Source organism: Pleurodeles waltl, chromosome 9, assembly GCF_031143425.1.
Source record: "Pleurodeles waltl isolate 20211129_DDA chromosome 9, aPleWal1.hap1.20221129, whole genome shotgun sequence".
Taxonomy (NCBI): domain Eukaryota; kingdom Metazoa; phylum Chordata; class Amphibia; order Caudata; family Salamandridae; genus Pleurodeles; species Pleurodeles waltl.
This window is the reverse complement of record NC_090448.1, coordinates 166180841-166202546: the sequence shown is the minus strand read 5'-3', so window position 1 is coordinate 166202546 and position 21706 is coordinate 166180841. Positions and strand designations below refer to the sequence as shown.

Genomic DNA, 21706 nt, shown 5'->3' with positions numbered 1-21706 from the left:
ACATCACTCTTAGCTCCACCTATTCCCAAACATTAAAAAATATTCACCACCCCATAACCTACCTGCCACTGAACATTAAAAACATTCACCAACCCTAAACTCCACTGATCTGTAAAACCTTAAAAAGCTCAAGTCGCCTACAGGTCACGCATTCCCTGAAACCTAAAAACGCCTCATTCCCCCTAAACTCCACTTATCTGTGAACCCTAACAAACTCTCACCACCCTAACCTCCACTAATGCCTGATCCTTAAAAAACCTTCACCACTCCTAAACTCCAGCCGCTCTTAACCTTAAAACTCTAAAAGGAAAACCCTCATAGCACCCAAACTTCACCCTCCCTGAACCCAAAAATCCCTCACTTTCCCTAATCTTCATTCAAGGATGTGATTTTGGATGTTTATTTAAAATTATCTTTCCTTTAATATGTTTCCTTTAATTTTTGATTTACGGTAGTTCCTTTAAATTGTCTTTCCTTAAAATTGGTTTTCCATGATTTCCTCCAATGTGGTTTCTCAATTTTCATTTTTCCATTAATTCACATACATCAGATATTAGGACCTGTGAAGTTTGAAATTGAACAGGGTCATCTTGCTCAAATTAAATTCAGCACAAAGACTTGTGTCCTCATTTGTTGCATAAATGTTAGTCAGCAAAGTCCTATGATCATTAAGTATTCCTTGCACCACCATCAACCTCTCAACATCAATTTTCAAGCAACCCAACCTCTTTCAAGCCGAATGATTTGAGTATTAAGATGATCAATCTGCCTGCTTGAAGTGGCTATGATGAGTAAAAGCTATTGATGCCTCAAAGTTTTGTAAGTACAGAATATGCAAGTACAGCATGTGCAGGGCCCTGTGGATATATCTCTTGCAGGAATGCTATATTAATTGAATATCTCTTTGGATAAGCATTCACCTTACATGCATTTAAAACAACATTGAGTCACCTCCTATTCCAATACAGGAAGATCACTTGATTTCAGTCTTCCATATTGAGTCACCATTGAATTTACTATACTTGTAATACATGAGATAACACAGGAAGACAGCATAGAATGCAGTCAGTCTAGGGATGATTCCTGATATTACATTCTGATCCAGGAACTCTTGGCGGCTCTGGGTTGTCAAAGAAGTGTTTTTCTATTCTGTGATCTGTGGGTTGGTACGCCATGATGTACTTGTTTTCTCTCTACATCATGAATAGTTTTCTGTGGATTGTGGACTGACATTATAAAGTCCAAAGAAATTGCTACCTTGGAAGCCTAATACCACAACTCAACTTTCTCTTATGCTATTCATAAAATGGTGTTGCATTCCCTGTAACTATGGAGCCCATTTCAAGTATGCAGAGGTTCATCTAGCGTACTATATCAGCAGAGGCCCTGCCCTTTATGCATGCAGTGGTAAACTGCCAACCATATGTACCGGTCCTCTCATGGCTGGTGTGGACTTTGGGTGCACTTTGTTCACTGCTGAATATTAAATGTATGGCTGTATTTATGTGGCCCTTCTTACATTCTCTATTGCTTTTCAAAAACTAAAAGGGAAGCTTGTTGCTGAAGAAACAAAAGAAGAAAAGCCGTTATGCAAAAGACACTTTATCACTGCATGCCACAGACATTTTCACATGGCTCACATAATGATCTCTCTGAGAAAACAAATCAGATAATGGTCCCATCATATATAAAGTGGGGTTACTATCACAGTGACCCAGTGGCACAGTGATAGATGGACCACTAGGACAAGGGTATCCCCAGTAGCCAGCTGCAGTTCTGCCAGAAAAAACAATGCAGTTCCCCACCTTTATGTGGGACAGGGAATCCTGAATTTAGAGGTAATCATCTTACATGCAGGATGGTGAGTTTTGGGCCCAAGCCACTGATGGCCACTTTAATTTATTATGGGGGTCATTCTGACCCCCGCGGGCGGCGGTCGCCGCGCGCGTGGAGGGAGCCGCCATATGGCCGCTCCGCGGTCGAAAGACCGCGGAGGCCATTCAGGCTTTCCCGCTGGGCTGGCGGGCGACCGCCAGGAAGCCGCCCGCCAGCCCAGCGGGAAACCCCTCCCCACGAGGAAGCCGGCTCCGAATGGAGCCGGCGGAGTGGGTATGTGCGACGGGTGCAGTTTGCACCCGTCGCGTATTTCAGTGTCTGCATTGCAGACACTGAAATACACAGTGGGGCCCTCTTACGGGGGCCCCTGCAGTGCCCATGCCCAGGGGCCCCGCGGCACCCCCTACCGCCATCCTGTTCCTGGCGGGCGAACCGCCAGGAACAGGATGGCGGTAGGGGGTGTCAGAATCCCCCATGGCGGCGCAGCAAGCAGCGCCGCCACCGGCGGGAGACCGCCGGTTTTCCGCATCTGACCGCGGCCGAACCGCCGCGGTCAGAATGCCCTGCGGGGCACCGCCGGCCTGTCGGCGGTGCTCCCGCTGACCCTTGCCCCGGCGGTCTCAGACCGCCGTGGTCAGAATGACCCCCTATGTCTGTTACTTTGAGTTTCCATAGAGATTGCACTGTCATCATTTTGTCAACTTCAGATAGGCCAGTGGGGAGTTTTATTTATTTAGGGCTGATCCTTGTCATGTTTTCCTGCTCTACTTGTGACTTCTGCCTACTTCAAAAATAAAATAAAATTATCATCACTATTTCCAGGAATCAATTAGTTCATGTGCTAGTGGTGTGAGCACAACTGACACCAGAAATCTGCAGTCCATAATTCTTAACAGTATTGACCACACACTAATAGCATCATACACCATTAAACTTTATTTTAAAAAACGTTTGTGACTTCATTTGGCCTAGAATTCTATTCTCTAGATCCGTGGCTCATCCTGGGTTTCTGCAAAGCTTCCTCATGGGGTCTGTGACTACTTCGAAAATTAAATATTGACAGATTATTAAAGTGTATGTAAATAAAGTGGCTAAAAGTACAATTGAGAAAAATTTTAAAACGTACTGTAATGTCAAGTAATTTGAAATAAAAAATAAATATATATATAACCCATATATTGATTCGTGGGAGCAGTGCAAGTGCATCAAACAGAATATAGAATGGACAATGTGTTTCTTCAGTTGAATTTAGAAAAGCTCCAACCTGCCTATTAAAAATGAAATGTACTTATTGTATTATTTAGATTTGTTTTCACATTAAATAAAATGTGTTATCATTTGTGTATGTGTTTGATGGAATGCTTGTTTCTGTATTTTTTGTGTATTGTTTTACAGTTCAAATCATCCACAATGTTTAGGCCGGGGTAATGACTCAGTAGGGGGTCCCCAGATTCTAATAATGAGTGGGTAGGGGTCTCCGGGTTCCAGTAATGATAAAGTGGGGGTCCACAGAAGTAAAAAAGTTGAGAACCACTGCCCTAGTTAAGAAGCAACTGCATTCAATGTTAATGACACTAAAACATCTCCCTTCCAACTTCTGGTAACCATGAGGGCATTTTTGGTATACAACTGTATACCAACAAATCCCTCACAGTATTTAAGTTTTCACTCTATTCTTGCAGTTGAGACAGTGTAAGCTCCTCGTAGAGGCTTGGGCATACTTGGGCCCCATAGAGCCATTGTACTATTGACATTTCACACTTGCATCCCAGAACCAGCTAAGGCCCTCATTATGTCATAGGTGGTAAATGCCACCTACCGCCACGGCGATGGGTGCCAAAAGACAGAAGGCTGGCGGAAATCCGGCTACGGTCTTGGCAGTGGAGTAGCGCCATGCCAGTAGACCGCCGCCGACCGTATCATGATCCATGTGTTCTGCTGGCTGACGCTGCTGCTGGCAGCAGCGCCGCGTCCCGTCTCCAGCCGGAGGATCCCCTGCAAGCAGGGAAGTCAGGTGCTCAGACAGGGGAGGGAGGTTGGGGTGTTGTGTGTGTGGGGGGGTGTGTGTTTGTGTCTGTGTGTGTGCATGCGGGTGTGGAGTGTGTGGAATGCGTGTGTGCATGAATGGATGTGAGTGTGCATGTATGTTGTGATGTGTGAATGCATGTGTGCTTGTATGTATGTTAGTGTGTGTGAATGGATGAATGCATGCGTGGGTGAATGTGGGTATGCGTGTGTGTATGTGTGTGTATGTCTGTGCCTGTAGGTGTGTGTATGTCAGGGGATGGGAGGGGAGAGGGTCGGGGAGGGCTCTGGGGAAGGAATTCCCTGGCACTGATAGTGCCTGCCGTCATGGTTTTTGTGGTGGTAAAAAAGCCATTGAAACCATGGCGGTGGAGAAGTCATATTACTGTGGGCGGCCTAGTGACGGCCGCCGGACTGGAGACTGTAGTCTCCAGCCCGGCGGTCGTTACCGCTGTGGCGGTCAGTGTGGTACATTGGCTGTTTGGCTTTTGCCAAACTGCCAATGTCATAATATGGCAGTATGTCCTGCCAGCCTGTTGGAGGTACTACTGTCACTATAACACCGACCGCCGGGGTCATAATGACCCCCTAAGTCCCTTACATTATAACCTTTGGGAAGGATTCTCATCTCAGCTGTATGATCAAGGAGTGCACGGCAGCACCCTCACCAGTGTCCACCTCAGTAGATCTATGTCTGACCATCCCTTGATACCACTGCGTACTCCATCCCACCACGAGGCACTTGTATCCACTCCACCATTGCAAATTTCTTGCACATGTTTGGTCCAAACAGATAGAATACGGCTGAGGACAAAAAACTGTGTGACTCCTGCATTGGCATGGACCTTGCCTAGCTAAGCCATGAAATGGAGGTGCACATTCAATCCAACATAATGCTCATCATTGAGGTGAGTCAGTGTTAATCCTGCACCTTCTACACATTTTCAGCTTCTGGGGGACAATGCATTTATCTTGACAAAAGCACTTCTAAAGGCATAAGATTTAAGTTGTTGGCCAGGCGTGTAGGAAACTCATTTACTCTGTGCCCATCTTACTGCCAGCTCTTTTGAGGCGCTCAATAGAAAATTGTAAATACAATATGAATAGATGCTTTCAGAACATTAAGTAGTAGAATTTTATGCAAAAGAATATCGTCATTAAGAGTTCATTCGAGACAGTTACATTTTTTAGGTTGTTTTTTTCTTAAGTGTAAGCTTCTTTATCACATATTATTGCATATTAAGGTACCCATTCTGGGGAACACAAGTATTTAGGGCTCCTTTACTTAGGTAATAGCAACATATTGATATGACACAAAACCTACATTTGATTAAATTTGGCCCTGCGGAAACAAAACCATTAGTGAACTTTTATTTTTATTTTTTCATTTTTGGTTAATCAAAACATTGGTTACTTTGATTTGGTTAATCAAAACGGGTTTATTCAATATAGCTGGAAACAATTTTGAATGAAGTGGGGCAGGAAAGCAAGTTGTAGGATTTTTTTTTATTGCTGTATACAGAAATATTATCAGGTTGGGGTGCTGATCCTGGACTGCTGTCCTCTCCTACAGCGATTTTAAGTATGTGTTAGTGGGACAGTTAAGTAAAAGGTCAATTCACAAGTTTTTAAATGGTGAACCAACCAGTTTATTCTTGTAAGAAATTGGGTTATTAGTTGGGAGGGGGCTTGTGAAAGCCAGTCTCCGCAACAACCACAATCCTTGTTTGGGTGACCTACAAAAGGCACTAAATTAACCTGTAAGGTATTCAACAGTAATTAAGTGAAACCACAACACAAGAAAAATACTAAACCAATTTAGAAAAAGGTGCTGGGATGTGAGGTTTGTGTCATTTTTGATGGGTCCTCCAATAAGGAGTTGTGAGGAGCTGGGATGCAAGGTCCTGTGTCAAGTTGTGTCATGCTGCATCAGTTTCAAAGAAGCCACAGGTCAGGAGTTGAGAGGTGCTGCGATGCGAAGTCCTGCGGCTAGTTGTGTCACACTCCATCGGTTTTGAGGGAACCCTTGGTTAGAAAAGATGGAATACATTTTGAACTCAGTTAAGGGCCCAAGACCTGAGGCCCCTCTTGGGAATTAGAAGTCACTCCAGCATAGGCCAGAAGCAGGGCTCAGGCAGATCCATTGAGTCTGGTCAGCAGGGCAGATGCAAGATAGGTCTCTATAGCTTGTTGTGTCTCTGTAGCTCAAACACGAGGCCAGCCAGTTAGCACTTGGAGTCACTCTGGTAGTCCTGGGCTCAAAGAGTAGGTCTTCTTCAGGCAGGATGGAGGCAGGACAATCCTTCCAGCAGCTGGACTGCAAGGTGGTCCTTCCAGCAGCAGGACAGAAGAGCAGACCTTCGGCTGCGTTTTTCACAGGTCTAGAAGTGATCTGATGAGTGGCTATGGAGCTCCAATATTTATTCCTGGTGCCAGCCATTGTGTGTCTGGGACTCCCTGTCCTACCCCTACTTTTGGTTCTGGAAAGTTCTCCCCCTTTCAAGGCTCCAAACTGTCTGGGGTGCCAAGAGACAGGCATTCCCAGTGTCATGTTCCTTTGTGTGGAGGAGGCAAAGCCCTTTGAAGTGTAAGTGAGGCTGGGCACAGCTACATCCCAGTCATCCTTCCAGGGTGGCCCGTCCTGTCAGGAGTTAAGTCCCCGTTGTGTGATTGTCTGGAAGCACTACACAAACATCAGCAGCAGAGCCATTCACATGCTATCCAGGACACTGTCAGAAGCCATAAATGGTTAGGACAAGAAAACGCCCCCTTTCTAACAGTGGCGCTTTCGGAATTGTAACTCAAAATTTGGCTTTACCATTAAAGAGGATCTTAAAATTACAATTTCTTTGAGTATAAACAGCTTAACTCTATCTGCTCCCAATCCAAAAAAGATAGGCTGATGGGTGTGACACGTTTGCAGCACTCCAACTGTCCGGTTGCTGGTGTTGGGTCCCATTGCTTCTTCTCTTCGCCTGCGGACTGTATTGCGCCCTGCAACGACAAAGAACAAAGTAACATCAAAAGCTTGGATACTCCTCAAAGTGGTAACATGCTTATTGCACTCATGGAACATTTCTAATACTTATATAATGGAAACCTGCTGTCACTGCTATTTGTGTTGTAATATCCTTGATACTGGAACAGCCTTTAAGACATAAAGAAAAAGAGAAGGATTTCAGAATTAATGACTATTTGTTGCTCCCCTCTGTGCAGAACCACCTGTTGCTGCTGCCTCTGCTGCGATCAAACTGAGAGCCAGCCTGACTGTCAGTTCTAGGCCCTCCTCCACCTGCAGGCACCCGCCTGTTCCTCATCGCTGGTGGCATAGTGGCCATCTGTCTGTGTGTGTCTTTTGCTTTTCTGTCATCTACATTTTCTTCCTGTCTCTTTTTCTTTTTCTGTCCTGTTTTTCTCCTTTTTTACTTTTGCACCTGTTGTACCTGGCTTTTTGACAGGGTCATCCCCAAACTTTTTGCCTCCTTCCTCCTATTTTTTCTGACCTGTTGTTGTTGGCTTTTGACCTCTGGGCACTTTTACCACTGCTAACCAGTGCTAAAGTGCATATGCTCTCTGTGTAAATTGTACTATTGATTGGTTTATCCATGATTGGCTATTTAATTTACTTGTAAGTCCCTAGTAGAGTGCACTACATGTGCCTAGGGCATGTAGATTAAATGCTACTAGTGGGCCTGCAGCACTGGTTGTGCCACCCACTTCAGTAGCCCCTTAACCTTGTCTCAGGCCTGCCATTGCAAGGCCTGTGTGTGCAGTTTCACTTCGACTTGGCATTTAAAAGTACTTGCCAAGCCTAGAACTCCTCTTTTTCTACATATAAGTCATCCCTAATGTGTGCGCTAGGTAACCCCTAGAGCAGGGTGCTGTGTAGGTAAAAGGCAGGACATGTACCTGTGTAGTTATATGTCCTGGTAGTGTAAAACTCCTAAATTCGTTTTTACACTACTGTGAGGCCTGCTCCCTTCATAGGCTAACATTGGGGCTGCCCTCATACACTGTTGAAGTGGCAGCTGCTGATCTGAAAGGAGCAGGAAGGTCATATTTAGTATGGCCAGAATGGTAATAGAAAGTCCTGCTGACTGGCGAAGTCGGATTTAATATTACTATTCTAGAAATGCCACTTTTAGAAAGTGAGCATTTCTTTGCACTAAAATCTTGTTGTGCCCTTCAATCCACGTCTGGCTAGGTTTAGTTGACAGCTCCTTGTGCATTCACTCAGACACACCCCAAACACAGGGTACTCAGCCTCACTTGCATACATCTGCATTTTGAATGGGTCTTCCTGGGCTGGGAGGGTGGAGGGCCTGCCCTCACACAAAAGACTGCCACACTCCCTACTGGGACCCTGGCAGACAGGATTGAACTGAAAGGGGGCTTTGTGCATTTCTTAGACACTCTTTGAAGTCACCCCCACTTCAAAGGCACAACTTAGTATAAAACAGGGCCTCTGCCCTACCTCATCAGACACTTGCTGGAGAAGAAACCTGAACCAGAAACTACATCCTGACAAGAAGAACTGCCTGGCTGCTCAAAGGACTCACCTGTCTGCTTTCTACAAAAGGACTGCTGCCTTGTTGTTGGCCTGCTGCCTTGCTGAACTCTTGCCTGGCTGTGAAAGTGCTCTCCAAGGGCTTGGATAGAGCTTGCCTCCTGTTCCCTGAAGTCTCAGGACCAAAAAGACTTCTCTTTTTCACTTGGACGCTCCGTGCGCCGAAATTTTCAACGCACAGCTTGTTCCGCGGCAAGAAAAACACCGCACACCGACGCTGATCGACGCGACGCCTTCGGGACGACCGACGCACGGCCTCGCAAGGACAACGCCGCCCGACTTCCAAGGAGAAATCGACGCGACGCCTGCTGTGAGATCGAAAGTTCGACGCGCAGCCCCGCAGAACGACGCGCAGCCGGAAACAGGCAGGAAAATCCATGCACAGACCCGGGACATCTGGTAATCCCCGCGATCCACAGAAAGAGACTGTCTGCGTGCTGGAAAACGACGCACGACTTCCCCACGTGAAAAATAACGACGCAAGTCCATGTGTGCTGGGGAGAAATCGACGCACACACCAGTTTTCCACGTATCTCTTCTCCTGTGGCCCTCTGAGGAGATTTTCCACCAGAAACCAGGTACTTTGTGCTTGAAAGAGACTTTGTTTGCTTTTTAAAGACTTAAGACACTTTATATCACTTTTCAGTGATATCTTTACAAATTCATATTGCAACTTTGATCGTTTTGACCTGGAAATACCCATATAAATATTATATATTTTTCTAAACACTGTGTGGTGTATTTTTGTGGTGTTATATTATGGTGTTGTATGATTTATTGCACAAATGCTTTACACATTGCCTTCTAAGTTAAGCCTGACTGCTCGTGCCAAGCTACCAGAGGGTGGGCACAGGCTGATTTTGGATTGTGTGTGACTTACCCTGACTAGAGTGAGGGTTCTTGCATGGACAGAGGGCAACCTGACTGCCAACCAAAAACCCCATTTCTAACAGCACCTTTTTAACTCTCCCCGCACTCTGTCTCTGTGGACCTGTCTCCCTCCGTGTGAATCACTTTCTCGCCCTCCTGCCTCCCGGCTGACCAGACTCCCCCACCTACCTCCCCTTTTTAATAGTGGCTGCGCCGCCGGCATGCCAAATGCACACAAAAGCAAGCTCATCTACGCCCATTCGTGCTTAGACCGCTCCCAGCGCCACAAACCCTGGCTATCCGACCATCCATCACTACAACGCAGAGCTCCTCCACACGCTGAACACAGGACATTCCACCGCCTGCCATCTCGCATCACCCAGAGACACCCTGGGACCTTTTACCTTTTTCTACTGCCACCACACCCTCACCCTACACCAAACACCAGACTCTCTTCTCATTGAACACCCACCCTGAGCGACTCAACTAAATCCTCTTCAAACAAAAGGCATGTGAAGAGACGATCTAAAAAATAAAAAGATTACTTAGGAAGTTAACATAAATTATACCACATATTTAACCCAGCTCAGGGCATATTTACAAGCCCCAAGCACCGCCGGAGCGTCACTTTTTTTTTTAACGCTCCAGCATTCCAGCGTACAGACCGATGCGTACGAGGCCACACAAAGCCACTTTGCATGGTTTTCATGGCATCGTAGATATGGTGTGAGGCAACACAGCGCAAGTCACTGCGTTGCCTTATTCTGTATTGGGGGGATTCCATGGGCATTGCAGTGGGTTTTCCCATGCAACACCCAAGGGTTTTTACACCTTCCCAAATTTACAGGGCACTGTAAACCTGGGAATGGGTCAAAACCGCACGCCTCCCTTGGGGAGGTGTAATGAGGAGAAATATCTCTATCTCTCATTGCTTTTTCCTCTATCTATGTGTGCTGCATTTTGAAACACACAAAGAAAAAGGAAAATGCCTCCATGGATGGTTTTTGTGCAGGAAGGCGTCCCTTCCCACACAAAAACAATCCTGCATTTGCACTAGCTTGTGCACTAGAATGTGCACCAGAGCAGGGGGATAGAACATAAAAGCACTGCATTTAGTGAATACAGTGCATTTCTGCCCTTTCCATGTGGCGCAGAGCAGCACAGTAAGGTCACTTGCTGCGCTGGGCCACTTTATTGTAAATATGCTCCACAGTATAGAGGAGAAATGAGAAGTTAACCATTCCAAGGCCTAGCAGGCTAAAATTTAAGCTGTTATACAACGTAGTATGGTGTGGGTTATCATCTCAACTTTGCTAACTAAAGTTATTGTCATTACTACTTATACTCTGCATACAACATAACACGATATACGATACACGATATAAAATCTTTAAGTCAACATACTTTGAGTAGTGAAACTAATCACTTCGATGAAATGACAAGAAAGTGACAATATACCAAATTACATGAAAAACAACTTTTTAATTATTGCATAAAAAGTAGTTTTAGAAATGCCTGACATTTTGACATATGTGCATATATGGAAGAAAAGAGAGAATGGCCAACATCACATTACAAAACAGATACAAAATAAGACATCACGATAGTTGTAGTCCTTTCAATTTGACATTGCTAACTCTTGGAAAATTATAAGTTAAACATTTCTAGTAAAATATAAGCAATGAAGATGTACACACACATTTACAAAACTATGACATGTGAAATTTTTTGAAGGTCAGAGGTGAAAATAGACTTACAAGCACAATACTTTCATGGAATGATTTATGAGGTTTGGAACCTTATTATCTTAACTACAACAAAATGCATTCAAACCAACGAACAATGAAATACAAGAAATGATCAACGAAGAACAATACAGACATTATGCCCAGTAGTAAAAGCAGTGATGGCACCCTAATGCTAACAATGTGATGATGACAATAGATTTGTGATTTTTAACAATGTACTTACATGTTTTACAAAGGTGGAAAACACATGTACAGGTAATAAGAGCAAAAACTACGTTTATATTTAGTGAGACATGCATAAGTCTAACTTACCAGTCTCCACTAGGGATTCCTGTCAGGCCTTCAGGATGTAGGATGTGCCTTCTCCTCCCAGGGAAACAGTTGTAATGGGGGGCTAGGGGAACCACCACCAGTCCTTTGGGCCTCCACATAACGCTTGGAGACCAGTGAACTCACTGTCCCTTGGAGGTTGTTACACCTCTTTCTAATTTGTTCCTGTGTTCACAGGTTGTTTGCTACAGCATTTACTCTGTCAACTATTCTGGCCCACATCTGCCATTTCTGAGATATGGTTGTATTTTGTACCTGGGCTCCGAATAATTGTGGCTCTTCTCCAATGATTTCATCCACCATGACTGACAATTCTTCCTTTGTAAAATGGGGATTTCTCCTACCTGCCATTATGCGTAACTTAAAATATATGAAAGAATGGCCCACAAGGGGGGGGGTGTGGCCAGCGACCCAAGGTGGAGGGCACGATTTGATTGAGTGCTGCAGTCAACCCCGGTTTATCCATCTGAACAGTGGCACGGGGGGCTGATGACCGCCGCCTACCCTGCACATTGCTGAGCGGAGCCTCCGGTGAGTTGACGGTTCTGACTGCGGAGGTGAGGGAGGCCGGGAACCCTGCCAGAGCTGTTGCTCTGCTTGTGGGGCTGCTGGAGGCTGCCTTCCTGGTGAGGACTGGGAGAGCGGACCCGGCTGAAGGGAGGAGCTGCGGCTGCATGTGGCCTGTGGAGACATCTGCGTATAGGCGAGTGCTGGTGGTGCGATTAGGTGCCAGATGGGACTAGAGGTGCTGACGCGCCACAGCTTCTCGTCTATCACTGGAGTTCTGCGACAGGCATGGAACTCATTTTGACTACGCGTGCAGACTTGAGGAGGGTGGTGCTGCATCCCCATACGCTGGGCTCACTGCGGCTACTGGCGAGTGCTGGTGCGATTGCGCGCCATGGCTGCCTGGCCCTGGACCGCCCTGCATGGACACCCATTGGGACAGTGCCGTAATAAGCAGAGAGTCTGCTCGTGCTGCTGCTGTGCCCCATTGAGTCTGGTGCGCATGCAAGTGGGCCTAGCCTGCTCCTGCACTTGTCACTCATGACTCAGCACCCGACCCTGTTGATAGCTGTGTCCTGCATGGAGGGGGCTCCTGTTTGACCTCCTGGCTGCCTACTGTTGCTTCGTGGCCCAGAGAATGGAGGAGTTACTTCCTTCTGAAAGCACCCGGATGAGCTGCGTTGACTGGTCGCCTTACCTGCCTCCTACGGGCCTGTGCACGGTTTGTCCTTTCTTGTGGTGCAGGCGAGACAGAGGAGGGTGCTGCTCGTGCTGCTGCATCTCCCTTTCAGATGGCTCGTGCAAGCGGGCCCTCCCTGCCCATGTTTGCTGTGACCTGACTGGTGCCTGCGGTGATGCTCTGTAGCAGCATACACATTTTCCTTGGCGCAGACATGGCGGGCACTGGGCGCCTCCACTCCGGGACTGGCGTTAGGCCCTCATCAGAAGCGCTACACCTGGACTGTCACAAGTTGGACCCTGTGTTGGTGGCAGTGGAGCGCATAGGCACTTCTTTGGAACAGGCCTGCACATCTCTTGAGGGCAAAATAAATAAGGTGACCAGCGAACTTACCTTGCTTCATGTGGACCACCGTAAATTGGCAGACAGAACCTGCACTCTCGAGGACAGGCTTGGTGAACTGGCGCTATGGCCTCTCGACTAGAGACTTCACTGCACGACGCTCTGACCCGAATAGGCGAGCTGGACTATTGTGTTGAGGATGCTGAGGGTCGCACCAGGAGAAATAATATTCTGGTCATAGGCCTTCCGGAAGGGGTGGATTGCCTGGATGCGGTCGCCTGCCCTGAGTCCTGGCTTCAGGGGCTAATGCTGGAGGGGTCCTTGACGCCTTTCTTCTCGGTGGAGCGTGTGCATAGGGTCCCTACCATGGCGCGGCCACCGGGGAACAGTCCACACCCCTTTCTGCTCTGTCTACTTCATTATGCAGACAGAGACATTATCCTCCGAATGGTCAGGTTGTTATCCAAGTGGTCAGTGCCCAAGTCATGCTGTTCCCTGATTATATGCTTGCTGTACAAAGGGAACGCACCTCATATCTGCCTTTAAAACGCAAGCTCCGGGCCCTTAATCTCACGTACTCCCTCCTATTTCCAGCCAAACTTAGTATAACAGCCAAGAACCAGTCCCACTTTTTACCACACCAGAATCAGCATGGGCGTGGCTGGAATCTACTGGTCCCATCAGCGGGCGGGACACAGTAATGGATCCGCCAACACTGCAATGCCGCCGCTCCCACAAGAGGCAAAACCACAGAAATCGAGCAGCCACCCCAAGGAAGGTGAAGCATGTTCCCAATCTGGAGCAGATCATACAGGAGCATTGCTGCACGTTGCAGTCGGCTATTAACGTACTCCCGGTTGTTTCGGAAGCGAAGACAGAACTCTCACAGTCCAACAGTGAGGAACCTTCCTCTCTCGAGAACTCATCCGAGTTGGGATCCCTGGCTCACCTGGAAGTGACGCCCCAGATGGCAGATGATCTGCTCGAACGTCTATACATCGACCTTTGCCTACTGATCGCTCCCGGATGGTGTCATCAGGAGATTTGCTCCCCCCTCAACTGTTGTAGATTCTATAGATGGGAGTGCTGCCCGTGCTACCTACTCCACGACCCGATGGAGACTCTAGCCTGCCATGGGACTGTCTTCGACGTTTCTGGGCGCTGGCGATGGCTTCCTGCTGGATGCTTTACACTCCTGTTCTCCTCACACACTCCTCCGCTTCAACCCCATTGGCTCCCTACATTCATATTACCCGGGGAACCTGCTCTACCTTATGATCACCCATAACTCACCTTGCCTACCCCACTCTCCTAATAGTGGAGACCTGTTGTTCACACCTGTTCTGTTAACTCTATGAGTTGCTCAGTTTGAGCAGATACCAGTTGTCCCTCTGCTCTAATGGTGTTCTTGTTGTTAGTTTTGGGATGGAGTCTGGAACCTCTCAGCCTATTTATCTGCCGGAGCCCCGCTGTTGTCAATACAATTTCTCACAAACGCGGCACCCAGCCGAATAGTCGCTATTTTTACAATGATCCCCCATGAACCCCTATTCCGTTCTTACATGGAATGTGCATGACATACACACACCTGCACACAGGTATTCCATATACTCATATCTTAAGAGACACTCAATCCACATAGCTTTCTTGCAGGAAACACACCTGGTGCAGCCTGAAGTGCCGCGCTTGCGGCGACGATGGAGGGGACAACACTACGCGATGGGTTATTCTTCCTACTCCAGAGGTGCCTTGGTTTGGATTAGGCCGGACACCCCCTATGTGGCAGAGGATCAAATTAGTGATGAACAGGGACGCCATGCCTTGGTGCGGGGACGACTTGCGGGTCGAGCCCTGGTTTTGGGCTCCATATACGCACCAAACACGGATCAAGCCTCCTTCCTCCACTCACTGTCCAGTCAGCTTTCAAGATTGAGCGGCTGCCCTTGGTTATTGGGGGGATTTTAATAGTGTTCTGGATCCCAACTTGGACCGATCCTTCCCTCCATTGTCCACGGCGCCTACTATGTTTGCTGCGTGTGTGCTGAACGAATGGCTCCAGAATTGGTGTCTGCTAGATATTTGGTGCTACCGCCAGCGTCTACTCATACTACTCTGCCCGCATCACTTGCATGTTCATCTTGGTAGACTTGTATGCACAACTAATTTATATCCTGCAGTGTTGGATAGGGACTATTTAGGTCGTACTCATTAGGATCACAACCCGCAACTCTTGCGACTGGGATGGGACATCTCTCCCTCACGTATTCCTACCTGGAGGCTACGGACTGAGCTCCTGGAGGATGCAGCATGTAGGGCGTTGTTAGATGGAGCGATCCCTGAAAACTTCGAACATAACACAGGCACAGCATCCTCCGGTTTGATTGAGTGGGATGCAATTAAGGTCTTCATTAGGGGCCACTGTATGGGTACGCAATGGAATCTGCATCACTCTTGAGAGTGCTCTCACAAAGGTGGAAAGAACTTTGTTGCAACTCGAACAGGATGCTACTCAAAATTCTAAAGGAAAGGCACGATTATTATCAGCCCGGGTTGAGCATATATCCATTCTGGAGAGGCTATTCTGCTTAAACTATGCAGCCCACTCTGCGCACACACGTGCTTCTGCTGACAAGTCAGGCAAGCTTTTAGCCTGGCTGACCCAGAGATAGCAAGACCAAGGCCCGGTTGTGGAGCTTCGCTCAGTGACTGGGAGTGTACTTCACACTCCCTCGGAGATACATTCTTAGTTTATACAATACTACAGTAAACTCCATAGCTCTACTGTACCATTGAACCAGCAGGCCTATGAAGATTTTTTCTCGTCAATTACTCTGCCCTGCTTGACGGACACCCAACGGGAGGAGCCGCTAATGCTTTCCGAGATCCATGGCAGTATTCATGCCCTATCTACAGGCAGACCCCTTGGTCCGGATGGCCTACCGGCTGACTTCTACAAGACCTAATCTGCAACCCTGCGTCTCACCTCCTTTGTTCATACGAGGAATCTACACAAAGGGGCATCCCTGTCGGCATTGCAAAGAGAGGCACTGTTGGTATCGCACTCTAAACCTGGCAGGGACCCATCGGAACTTGGCTCCTACAGACCACTGGCAATGCTCAATACTGATTATAAAATTCTAGCCAAGGCTCTGGTGATGCGCTTGGCAGTCTTGGTCCCACAACTGGTTCACACTGATCAAAATGGATTCGTACCTGCGCAAGACACTTCTCATAATATCAGGCGCCTATTCCTTATCATGAGATACTCAACGCAAGACTGGCCGCGAGCGGGATGCCTGGTCCTTGACTTGGAGAAGGCCTTTGACTCACTGGAATGGCCGTATCTCTTTGAATCCCTACGGAGGTTTGGCATTGACCCATATTTCTTGTGAATGGTGAAACTCTTATACACCTGCCCTAGGATTCGGGTCAAGATGGGAGGGAACATCTCGGACCCAGTTGGAGTATACAGGGGCACAAGACAGGGCTGCCCCCTTTTCCCGTTACTCTTCTCCCTGGCGATGGAGCCGTTAGCCGTGGAGCTTTGCAGCGGGGTGTACACTGGTGTGTGGGGCTGGGTGATGGTCTGCATTCCATATCACTGTATGCCGACGACCTCCTGTTGTATTTCAGAGGTATCAATAATATCCCTTCGGTGATTGGGATCATCCTGCAGCGCTTTGCAGCTCTCTCTGGCCTGCGAGTCAACTGGGCAAAATCATGCCTCTTCCCCTGCGACCCGGAGCTTCCGAATCCAGAGCTGTGTCTTTCTGGTGTTGATGTCCCTTGGCAGCCACGGACTTTCCGATATCTAGTCATCCAAATATACCATCAGTGGAAGGATCTATATGATGGAAATCTTAGAAGAGCAATGGCATCCATCCGCTCTCAAGTGACCTTTTGGCAATCGCTGCTACTTTCAGTTGCAGGCCGAGTCGCCCTCCTGAAGATGATAGTGCTACTGCGATTTTTATGCTATTTCTTTAATCTGCCATATTATATCCCAGTTCGTTTTTTTAGGGACCTGGAGCCCAGATTACATGAATTTATCTGGAATAAGGGTTGTTGCAGAGTAGTATTGAAAAAACTCTACTAACCTTTGGAGCACGTCAGCCTTTTGGTGCCGAACCTGGAGCATTACTATCTGGCCTCACAGCTTCAGTGGGTGTCCCAATGGCGGCGGGCCTTCATCTTTCTGACACAGTGACCACCTCCAAGCCCTGGACACTTGCACAACTAACACACCTTTTCCACCCACTTGCGTACTCAGTGGCACCTGGGGAGCTCTTGCTTAATGTAGCCTATTGATGTTACCGCAGGTGCCTTGATCTTACGAAGGGGACCATCCCATTTGCCCCGTCCTTGGCGCTGCTGGGTACACCTCGTGGCCCATGCGTCACATCTGCCAATGAACTCAGGCCGTGGCATGCTGTGGACTTATCCACGTTGGACGATCTCTATAAAAAATAACAAACCAACTCCATTTCCTGCACTGGTGGCTGAAACGGGCATCCGGGTGGGACAGTTCCTGTTTTATAAATTGTTGTTGAGGTCATTATGGAACAGGTGGGGGACCTGACAACTGCACCTCCAACTCATTTACTAATACAATATGTGCAGGTTATGGGACAGGGCAGGCATCTGATTAGATGGTTCACAGATGCGCTTCGAACTTACACACAACACGATCACAGTACGCTGCGCGCTGCATGGGAGGAGGACTCTGGCATTCCCTTTACAGATGCGCATTGGAGATCAGCCCTGTCCAGCCATACAACTATCCCCCGTAACTCCAGATTCCGACTCATCCAATTTTATATTATTCACAGAGCATACCTATCCCCCGCCCGCATTAATAGATACTTCCACCGTACTGACGCAGCCTGCCCCCGTTGCAAACAAATAAATGTGGATGTCCTCCACATGTTGTGGTCCTCCCCCTCTTTACATATCTATAGGGGCACTATTGTGACGTGTCTGTCGTCATGCACGTCATGTTCGCTGCCACACAAATGGGAAACCTGTGTGGTAGGCCCATTTCCTAGAAGCACGGACTGCAAAGCTACCACCAGATTCATAGACTTTGGGCTTTTAACAGCCAAACGGTTGATAACCCGGAGATGGAAAGCTGCTGATGCACCATCTGCGCTGGCCTGGAAACACTCCTTTCTGACATGGGCAGAGGCTGAAGGGGTGGCGCTGAGGCGAGAGGATACACTTGGCCTACGTAAATATCCCCCATCTGATAGCTGGGGGGCGATGTTGTCATCTTTGCGTGGTCCGGAGGCAGACACTGACCCCACTATGACAACTCAATTACCCACAGCAGCTCTGCAGCCATAGAATTTTTTAGTGGGTTGAGGGTGTCATTGGTCATTTACTCACTCATTGCACTTCAATACGAGGATCCGGAATGGTTTATTGGTAACAATTTATGTTTCTATAGGAGCTAATTACTCTATGTATGGGCATTCCTGTAACCATGCCGGGGAACTCCTTGCATGTGGGGGTATTGAGGTGATTGCTTCTGGCTCATATTCCATTTAATTTTCTTGTTATTGTATTTTACTGTTTTTCTTAACATTGCCCTAGAATTCATACTTATACACAAATCCATAGTCACACTAACTGCCATTTAGTAGAGCAACATAGTTGCTAGACACTTCAATATATATAGTTGAACACATGTTGTAAACCAATCAATGCATAAATTATCATTACTAAAGCCTCCACAGACACTACTGTTTATAATTTGCAGTTCACATGCATTGGTAACCATCATAACAGTTCCTCATTCTAGATGCTGTTTATTATACCACCCATTGAGAATCTCATGTGACTCATGAGATATGCAACTAATGTGCTGTCATGTTATGAGGAAAGACATTGATGTAATGTAATGTTCTGTTAATGTAGACAAACAAACAATACAAAGATTCATGCAAAACAAAATGAAAGAGTGGCCCACAAGTTAAGGAAATATTCAAAAAATGAGACAAATGAACTGAGGGATTTGAAAAAATAAAATAATTTGACTTCTGAGTGGCAAATTCATCAGCTAAATGGTGATCTGCATTGGAATGGCAAAGGATCATGGTCTGAAATGGAGTATGTTTATAGTGTGGTATGCAGGTGTTCACAATTGTCCCGTATACATCAGGGGTGTGATGCTTGCATCCATCCAAAGGCCACAGACATTGTACAATATTGGCAGGTTCAGTGATGGACTCTCGTTGTCAGGAATCTGCTGATGTAATGACACCAGACCGACTATGAAATCTAAATATGCTTGGGGAAATCCTGCTGCCATGATGGCAACGGAGTAGTGTGTGTTCTCCAGCATTGGAGTACCTGTGTCTGCAGGGGTAAACCGCTTATGCGGTGGACTCCACTCCGTCGACGTGGACAGAGGTTGAGCTGCCATACATCTAAAAATGGAGGTCAGAATTCTGTCAGCTTGACAAAATACTTGAAACCACTGTAATGGTGGGAGTACAGAACTCCAGTCAAAATCTAAATCAAGTGCTTAATTTAAGTCAGTGGTTGCAGGTGGGGTCCACCATCACTCATTTTTGGGTACCGGCACTTCTTTTTCCTCAACAGACTTTGATCCACAGTAAGACAAAAAAACACATGAAAGGAGGAAATGAGGATGAGAAAGATGGATAAACAGTGTCAAAGGGAAAAAGTAACAATGAAAAATAACATGCAACATTGAGATAAAGGGGCAAGGATTGTCCGGTGACACTGACACTTATCAGTGTCGGCCATTGGCTTCTGAGCAAACTTTGCACTTCAGCACTTATTCTTTTACAAATTAAGTACAGACTAGACTCTCTGAGTGAAGCAACAGCAGACCCCTCACCACTCTTTGCCCTGAAGGTCAGCGGTGCGCTTGGCCACCCTGCAGGAGAAAGACAATTGCCAACTGAAAAACACAGTTAGCATGGTCTGACCGGCATGCTTTAAGATATTTTGTTTTTCATTGTTTGTAAAGCACTGAAGTGCTGCAGGAAAGAAACACAACCATAGTCCGGTCCCCTTGAGATACCTCCATAAAATAAATTGGTGTCCAGACATTTTTATTTTTGATTTGTGTTTTTTTATCATTAGAGACGTCATTTAGCTTTGGTAGACATTGCTAGTCCGGGCCGATTTTTTCCAGATTACATTTTTAAAAATGGCAGATGTGCTACAGGAGATGATGTGATATTTCAGGAACCATGAGACCATTATACTTAATTTTGGTGTCAAAATGGTGTCAATAGGCTTTGGGGATCAAGTAGTCCTATATAGAGAGAGAAAATAACTCCTCAGAGCAATCCTTGCCCCATTTTCCAAATGGCGGCTCTATAATGATGTGCTGATGCCATCATATTAGTATTTTATTTAATATTGTTTTTGTTTCAGGTTTTCTGTTGATTGAAATTCCTAAACATGAGCGTAGCAGGAGGTAAGAGAGGATCTTTACCTCCTGGCAGAGTGTTGCTGACAACAAACTCTGAGCACTCCCTCAACAAAGAAAAAGGTGTCATATCTCAAACTAATCTGAAAGAAAAGCGAACGTCAAATGCGGCTGGACAGAAGAGAGTTCGAGATCCCGCAGAAAAACAAAAGATTGAAACCGATGGGTGAAGAGGATCAAATATTTTATGATTGTAACAACAAGTGCTACAAGTCGTACACAATGGAAAAAGACCTGAAAAAAAATTGTCAAAAAAAGCAGAAACCAGTAAATCACAACAAGAATCCAAGTCTTCTGGGAAAGTGACAACAACCAAAACCAAAGCCCATCCAATTAGAAGATCAATGGCTACTCCTCATCCACCTCCAACAACTAATCAGAAAGCAGAAGATCTTCAATGTGTTATCTATAGTTTAGCCAGAAAAACGACCTAAGTGGTTGAGGAGAGAACAAGGTACAGAGTATGTGTCTGAAAGGGTAAACATGTTTTTATCTGGAGCTAGTTTCTTTCCAAAATGAAGTTTTCCCCCGAGTAGCTGATCTAGACAGGGAGGTGAATGTATTTGCAGCACATTTGTATGCCCACCTGAACTGCATGCGTGCATACATTTGAAAATATGAATGTACAATGAGCTCCCAGCTTCAGTTTCATTAACCTCTTTGAGAAAGCAAATGCAGTTTTAAAGCCTCTCTTCAGTGATGGCTATGGGTTCACATTCAGTGAGATGAGAGAAAAAATGGTCAACATTGATGAAACGCTATTGATCCATAATAATGAAATTAAGATTTTTCCGATGAGAATGTACAATCACAGACGACTTCTTTTTTTCAGTCTTACAAAAAGAATGAGCCAATAATGGTGTTCTCAGCTGAATTGACTCCTGCCAAAATAGGATCACAGGATGCAGTGAAATCAGTAGGAACCATTTTAAGAAATGTCCTGAAAGATTTAGGTTTTGGACTTAATGACAAATTTTGTGATGCCCCAGAGCTCTGTAAATCATGGGAGGCAACAAGAATGCCTGATGTCGTCTTAACATTTTTTGCATCATTGTTTAACATCACCAAAGCAAAACTGTACAAACTAAAGTTCTTGAGTTCAGAACAGAAGTTGATAACATTGATGATGGCTTTGAAGATGTAATTGAAAAAGTGGAAGACAGTCCCATGAACTAACAGGCTTATGCTATGCAAATGTACTGTCTTTTCCGAATCATGTTTTATGCATTACATCACAGCAAAAAGAAAACTCCTCTACACATGAAGACTGCCCACATAATCTATGACAAGTGCAAAAGTTGAGAGCTAGCCAATTCAATAAATAGGACTGATGTACC

The 21706-nt window shown here is 46.3% G+C and overlaps 1 long non-coding RNA gene across 1 annotated transcript in view; it reads right to left on the bottom strand.

The window, feature by feature from the left end:
• Positions 1 to 5218: 5218 nt before the first annotated feature.
• The window catches only part of LOC138259059 (uncharacterized), a 58336-nt gene continuing 41848 nt past the window's right edge, over positions 5219 to 21706 (bottom strand). The window contains exon 2 of the long non-coding RNA XR_011198630.1: positions 5219 to 6855. This is a non-coding gene — a long non-coding RNA (uncharacterized lncRNA). The remainder of the gene's footprint in view (positions 6856 to 21706) is intronic.